This window comes from Cricetulus griseus, chromosome X, assembly GCF_003668045.3.
Source record: "Cricetulus griseus strain 17A/GY chromosome X, alternate assembly CriGri-PICRH-1.0, whole genome shotgun sequence".
Lineage (NCBI taxonomy): Eukaryota > Metazoa > Chordata > Mammalia > Rodentia > Cricetidae > Cricetulus > Cricetulus griseus.
Genome location: NC_048604.1, coordinates 105,328,596 through 105,336,353, shown reverse-complemented (window position 1 = coordinate 105,336,353; position 7,758 = coordinate 105,328,596). Strand labels below are relative to the sequence as shown.

At 42.5% G+C, this 7,758-nt stretch overlaps 1 pseudogene; it reads left to right on the top strand.

Moving 5' to 3' along the window:
• Nucleotides 1–6,586: 6,586 nt before the first annotated feature.
• On the top strand, nt 6,587–7,088 carry LOC113830724 (annotated as a pseudogene).
• The last annotated feature ends 670 nt before the right edge of the window (nt 7,089–7,758 follow it).

Genomic DNA, 7,758 nt, shown 5'->3' with positions numbered 1-7,758 from the left:
TGTTTTACAGAGAACTAAGCTTCATACCTTGTCGTTGCTGCCACATAATTGTGTTATAGTAGTTACAGTTCAACATCCTACAGACAGGAGTAGTAGAAGTCCTAGACTACTTGATTATAGCAGAGGTACTCTCTATAAGAGGTTTTGGTTAGCAATTTCCCTGTATCTGTCAAATGCTGAAATGTGTACATTTGCTACCTGAGCAGGTAAGAGAATCGGCTGCTCTTTCCACTGTCCTGGGTTCAATTCCCAACAGCCCTATGGCAGCTCAAATCTGTATATAACCGCAGTCCTTTGAGATCCAATGCCCTCTTCTGGTGTGTACATGCAGAAAAATCTCCATGTAAAATCAATCAATCAATAATAATTTTAAAAAGTCTATGCAAGATATGTGGTGGTGGCACCTGCCTTTAATACCAGTACTTAGGTGGCAGAGTTAGGCACATGTATGTGGATTTGAGGTCAGCCTGGTTCAAAGTGAGTTCCAGGGTATGCAGGATTACACAGAGAAACCCTGTCTCGAAAATCAAGAAAGAAGCATGGTATGCACTCACTCATATGTGCATTTTAGACATGAAGTGAAGGATTACAATCCTACAGTCCACAATGCCAGAGAAGCTAGTAAACAAGGAGTGACTAAGAGAGATATAAATGGCCCCTGGAGAAGGGGAAAGGGACAAGATCTTCTGAGCAAAATCAGAGCATGTGGGGAGGGGAGAGTGAACTAGGAAAGTGAGAAGGGGAGAAGAGGGGGTGAGGAAGACATAATGGACCAGGGGGATTGAGTTGGGGTAAGAACAGAAGAGAGCAAAATAAGTAGTACTATACTTATTAAGTATACTTATACTATACTTATTAAGATACTATAGTAGAGGGAGACATTATAGGTTTAAAGAGAAATCAGGCATTAGGGAAATGTCTGGTGAGCTACAAAGATGACTCCAACTAACAGTCTAAGTAACAGAGGAGATGCTACCTTAAATGCCCTCCCCTGATAATGAGATTGATGACTAATTCATATGCCATCCTCGAGGCTTTATCCAGCAGCTGGTAGAAGTAGAAGCAGACACCCACAGCTAAACCTTGAGTTGAATTGAAATTCAGTTGCAGAGAAGGAGGACTGGTGAGAAAAGTGTCAATACCAGGCTGGTGAAACCCACAGAAACAGCTTACTTAAACAAGGGAGAGTCGTTTGTTCTCAGACTGATAGCTGGGAAACTAGCATGGGACTGATCCAGACCTCATGAATGTGGGTGTCAGTGAGGAGACCTGGGAAATCTATGGGGCCCCTTGTAGTGAATCAGTACTTATCCCTAGCATAGGAATGGAATTTGGGAGCCCATCCCACATGGAAGGATACTCCCTGAGCCTGGACACAAGGGCGTTGGCCTTGACCCTATCCCAAAGTATATGACAGACATTGAAAACCCTCTAAGGAAAGACTCACCGCCCCTGGGGAGCAGAAATGGTATGGGATAGGTAGAGAGTTAATTGAGGGAGCAGGTAAGGAGGGGAGGCAGAGGGACATGGGATAGACATGTAAAATAATCTTCTTTCTAATAGCCATTAGGGAAATGCAAATCAAAGCAACTCTGAGATACCATCTTATTCATGTTAGAATGGCTAAAATAAAAAACACCAAAGATAGTTTATGCTGGAGAGGATGTGGAGAAAGGGGAACACTTCTCCATTGCTGGTGGGAGTGCCAACTTGTACAGCCACTTTGGAAATCAGTATGTTGACTCCTCAATAAAATGGGAATGAGTCCATCACAAGATCCAGCAATTCCACTCCTTGGCATATACCCAAAAGAAGCACATTCATACAACAGAGAAATCTGTTCAACGATGTTCATAGCAGCACTATTTGTAATAGCCAGAAATTGAAAGCATCCTAGATGGAGCTCTACCAAAGAATGGATAGAGAAATGTGGTACATTTACACAATGGAGCACAACTCAGCGGGAAAAAAATGGAATCATGAAATTTGCAGGAAAATGGTTGAAACTAGAAGAAACCATTCTGAGCAAGTTAACCCAATCACAAAAAAAATGATATGTCCTCACTCATATGTGGATTTTAGACATAAAGTATTACCAGCCTACAATCCACACAGCCAGAGAAACTAGTAAACAAGGAGGACACTAAAAGAGACAAATATTTTCCCCTGGAGGAGGGGAAAGGGTCACGATTCCCTGAACAAATTGAGAACATGGGAATGAGGGGGAGGGAGCTATGAGAATGAGAAGGGAACAAGAGGAGGATGCAGAGGTCATGTGGCAGCAGAAAGGTTGATTCAGGGGAAGAATAGCAGAAAGGGTATGTGATAGGTAGGGATTTAGTTGGTGGGGTGTACAGGAAGCTGTAGCCACACATGTTTAGGGAGGGCGTGGTCAGGGTGACAGAGTGAGAGGCGGTCATGTGGCCAGTTTCAGTTTCACTTGGCTTGCTGTACAGACTGCTGCCATGCCAGCTGGCTAGGTCCCTCTGTAAGTAAGGCCTTTTCCCTATTGAAATCCCTTGTATTTCTCCCTGGCTCCTTATTGATATTTTCCCTCATTATCTGGTGTCAGGAGCAGGATCTTGTATACCTAGGTCCATTTGGAACAGGCTGCAGGTTCTACCAGGACTTTGGCCTAGGCCAGGAAAGTGCCCTTTCTTCACAGGTGCTCCCAGCTCACAGCCTACCCACTGTGCCACACAAGTGCATTCCAGTTGCTGCTGAGCTGCCCAGAAATGTCTGCCCAGCTGGGAGTTTTCCCCAGATCTCTCCACGGTTACTGTCACAGTTTCTAGCTGCAGACACCGGATGGGCTTGGACTGTGGCCTACCCATGCCCGGAGGCCTCCTCCCCTTACCTGAGAAGTCTCGGTGACCCATCCAGCAGGCCAGGTTATTTGTGGGTCTCGATGGGGGTATCACCTAGGGGTCAATGGGGGCGAGAGAGAAAGGAGACCAAGCGCATAAAGAAAGACAGAGTCAGTCTGAGTCGCGTCAAGGTCTCAATTTATTGGGGCTTAGAGTGGGCTTAAATAGCCCTGCAACAATAGAATTGGGGGGAATAATAGAAGGAACATCAGGTATTTGCTGGGACTGGAACATTCTTCTTGTCAGCCGGAACATCCAGTGGTCTTCCTTGGAACAGCGAACAGAAAAGCTCCAGACACTTTCTTGGAACAGAAGCAGTTAGCAGTTCCGCTTGGCCAAACCGTATCTAATTACAGGTTACAGGAGGCTCACAGAGCTGGCTTTAAGCCGCAAACTTAAAGGTCATTAAAAGTCTTACAAAGGTGGGCTTTAAGCCGCATAGTTTTGGGCCCACGGCCCCTTACATCTCGGAAGTAGGATTTGGATTTAAGGAGGGTCCTCTGCTTCCCCTTGCCTCTGCAGCAGTAAAGCCCCATCTTTTTCAGTGTTTGCTGCTGCAAGGCCATATACTCCCTAAGATAAGCGCAGCCACTTTTGTGACCTCTCTCCACTGCTACAACCATCTTGCTTGACTGACTGCTGCCAACGCCATGCAGAGTAGCTGAACACCTGTGTGACATGCTGGAAAAAGATAGTTATTGTATCTGGAGTAGAAATCAGGTAAAATTATGGCGGATTATTTTTCATTTGCTAAAATTGGTAATATTTTTGCTTATTATGTGAATTCAATGTTTGAGGAGGATGCTAATTTGCCAAATACTGGCCTATATACTGGAATGGCAGTTAGCTTGCTGGTACAAATAATAATACTAGCCAGAGTCATCAGGAACAGGGACAAGGATAATGTCACTACCCACTTACAAGAAATAACAGCTTTATGCAATGAGGTTTTGGAGAGCAGATAAGGTCAGACCACAATTGTGCAGCAAGTGGAACAGAAATTGGATGATAAGCTTGGCTCTGTGTCCAATATGCTAAAGACAGAGCTGTCTGTTACCCAAGATGAGATACAGCATATTTATGATAAGATAAACACAAAGAGATCCTCCATGTCTGAGGCATTAGAGGCTAGGCTGTCAGAGGACCGTGGCGAACTAGAGAAGATCTGTAGCCAGCTAGAAACTCAGATAGGCACTATTACCCAGAAAGTAGATGCAAAGGTGCAAAATACCCAGGATAGGGTTGAAGAATTGGACAATGTCATTCAATCAATTATTGAAGCATCTAAGGTAGCAGATCACAAATTCGAGTCTAGGTTTGAATATTTGGAAGATAATTTACAGTACAGGGCTGAGAGATTAGATAGGTCCATATGGTCGATTGCTGAGGTCTCCAAATCAGCAAATCATGATCTTGAATGTAGGCTCCAATACCTCAAAGACAGTTTCTATGCCATCCAGATGCTGCCTAAGGATGATTGTATTAAAGACCTAGAAAAACATGTAGATGAGCAGTTAGAGCAATTTCCGGATTCACTAACATGCTTGGAATCTTTTATGTTAAGGATATTGAAACTTTTCATAAGGATATCATTACCAGGCTTAAAGATCATTGGGATGCCTCAGAGGCAGAATCACTCCAATCCGAGGCACCTACTCCACCCAGGTATCATGACTATTCCTCTAAGGTACTCGTACAACATTAGTGTACCCAGCTACCATGGTAGAAAAGCCAGCTTCTAAGAAACATCCTCAGGGACAGATGGCTTATGTATGGCAACATATACAGCTGAAGGATCTTAAGCATATTAAAGAATCAGTTTTCTCATATGGTCTCCATAGCCCAGATGTAAAAAAGCTATTGCATTCATTGGCAACCTTTAACAGTGTAACATCCACCGATTGGGAATGATTGGTAGCAGCTGTACTTGAGAATTCATGCCAAATCCAGTGGAAGGCATTGGTAAGAGAAGTGGAGAACCTCATTGAACATCAAGGAATAAAGGAAGGATATGAAGCCCCCCTAAATAAGATTCTTGGTGAGGGTATTTATGCTAACACACAGGCTCAGGCTGAATATGACGACCGTATAGTGTCTCTGTGCAAGAAAGCATCATTAAATGCCTGTGATAAGGTTTGTGAGCCAGGAGAATGCCTAGAAGCTTATAACAGAATGGAACAGGGACCTACAGAATAGTTCCAGGACGTCTTACAAAGGTTAACTAGGGCAGTAGAATTGCAGGTAACAAGACAATCAATTATATATAAAATAGCTTATAAGAATGCAAACCCAATATGCAAAAGAATACTTTTGCCTTTAAAGATCAGATCATCTCTGCTAGAAGAATGGGTTTTGCATTCAGCCAACATTGATGATAATGTGAAAGATACTGGAGCTTGGGTAGGAGAAGCCATCTCGAACGTTTATACTGCATTATAAGAAATTTTTCTATCAAAAAGAAAAAGAGAAAACAAACAAAATAACATACATCTTTTTCAGGTAAGCCTTTTCTGTGGCTCTCAAGAGCCTGCTATGGACCACTTTGCTCATCAGTCCTCCTTCTCTGCAACTGAATTTCAATTCAATTCAAGTTTTAGCTGTGGGTGTCTGCTTCTACTTCTACCAGCTGCTGGATAAAAACTCTAGGATGGTATATGAATTAGTCATCAATCTCTATATCAGGGGAGGGCATTTAAGGTATCCTCTCCTCTGTTGCTTAAATTGTTAGGTGGTAACATCTTTGTGGCTCTCCAGACATTTCCCTAGTGCCTGATTTCTCTTTAAACTTATAATGTTTCCCTCTATTATAGTATCTCTTATCTTGCTCCCTTCTCTTTTTTCCCCAACTCAACCTTCCTACTCCATCATGTCTTCCTCACCCCTCCTCTTCTCCCCTTCTCATTCTATTAGTTCCCTCTCCCCTCCCCACATGCTCCGATTTTGCTCAGATCTTCTCCCTTTCCCCTTCTCCAGGAGCCATTTATATCTCTCTTAGTCAGTCCTTGTTTACTAGCTTCTCTGGCATTGCGGACAGTAGGCTTGCAATCATTCACTTTATGTCTAAAATGCACATATGAGTGAGTACATGCCATGTTTCTTTATTGATTTTCGAGACAGGGTTCCTCTGTGTAATCCTGCATACACTGAATCTCACTGTTAACCAGGTGACCTCAAATCCACATACATGTGCCTAACTCTGCCACCTAAGTACTGGTAGTAAAGGCATGTGCCACCACCACGTATCTTGCATAAACTTTTTAAAATTATTATTGATTGATTGATTTTACATGGAGATTTTTCTGCATGTACACACCAGAAGAGGGCATTGGATCTCAATGGACTACAGTTATATACAGTTTTGAGATGCCAAAATGGTGTTGGGTATTGAACAGAGGACCTTGGGAAGAGCATCCAATGTTTTTAACTGCTCAAGTATCAAATGTACACATTTCCACATTTGATAGATACAGTGAAATTGCTAACCAAAACCTCTTATAGAGAGTACTTCTGCTATAGTCATGTAATCTAGGGCTTCTTCTACTCCTGTCTGTAGGATGCTGAACTGTAACATGTAGATAGACTGCCACAACACAGCTGTGCGGCAGCAGGGGCAGGTACGAAGCTTAGTGCTCTGTAAAGCTCAATTTATTTTAATTTCCCATTTTCTCTTGTGTTCTTGACTTGACAAAAGCTGTATTCCATCTCATCTTCAGATTTCGAAAAACCATGGAGTGCATATTCAAGCTGAGAGGACTCCTTAGCACCCTATCAGCGTTGGTGTTGGAAATGGCCATTTTAAGAAGCCAGTTCTGGCGCCTGTGGAATTTCAACAACAAGGTCATGTCCCTTGGACTATAGGAAGCATACTACCCTCAAGAGTTTAATGTCTCAGGCACTGTTGTTAAGATGCTGGTGCATACCCCTTTCAATTCCACCTGGACCATCTCACCTGAATTACAGTATGCACAAACTGTGATTCTGTGGGCTATTTTTATGAAGCCAATAGTTCTGGTATTTGGTGCAATCGCCATTAAGATCAGCTACATGAAAGACCCATGTTTGAAATTGCAGATGTATAGCCTCGAGGTCTGTGCCTTAATTTTATGTGATAGCAGCTTCTGTACATTAGTTTCCATGAGCTGGAACCATTTTGTAGATCATTATGGCCATACCACTTTTGATTTTCCACCAAACTTTCTGGTTAAAAAAGAAGCCCTGATAAAAAAAAAAAAAAAAAAAAAAAAAAAAAAAAAAAAAAAACACTAAATGCTGTGTTCCCAATAGGGCTTCTGACAACCACCATGTCATACTTTGGTGTGCACTTTTTTCTTTCTGAGAGAAGTTCTCTGAAACTACAGAGTCAGGCAAAGGCCCAGCATGCTTGCATATTGGCCGATCAAGAGGCCTGAAGTGGGGGCTCCTGTATTGGCAGCATCTATCGGAAGTTTCCTTGATGAAATTTCCTATTCATACACAGAAGTCCTGTAGTTATCAACTCATTTTAATAAAACATCAACTTGATTCTCTGAGTCTGTCTAAGCTGACTTCCTACTCCATTTGTCTAAAGCATTCCTTTTCTGTATGTTTTAACATGCTAAATTCTGAAGGCCGTAATTATGTGTTCATATATTTCCAACAAGCAGTAGCAGGCAAAATAATGGTGAAAAGCATGTTTGTTGTTCTCCCATTTCCTTGAGGGTACTTGGTCACAGGCCCATGAACACCAAGCATATTTGGGTTAGCTATGAGCATGGTGGAATAAACTTCGAGGACACAGCTTCTGAGAGACAGCTGATTTACGGAAGCAATGGGGCTAGCTTACATAACTTGCGTGAGTGGGGAGGAGTTGACAAAAACAAGCAAGGGAATATAGCTAATTTGCATATGTGGA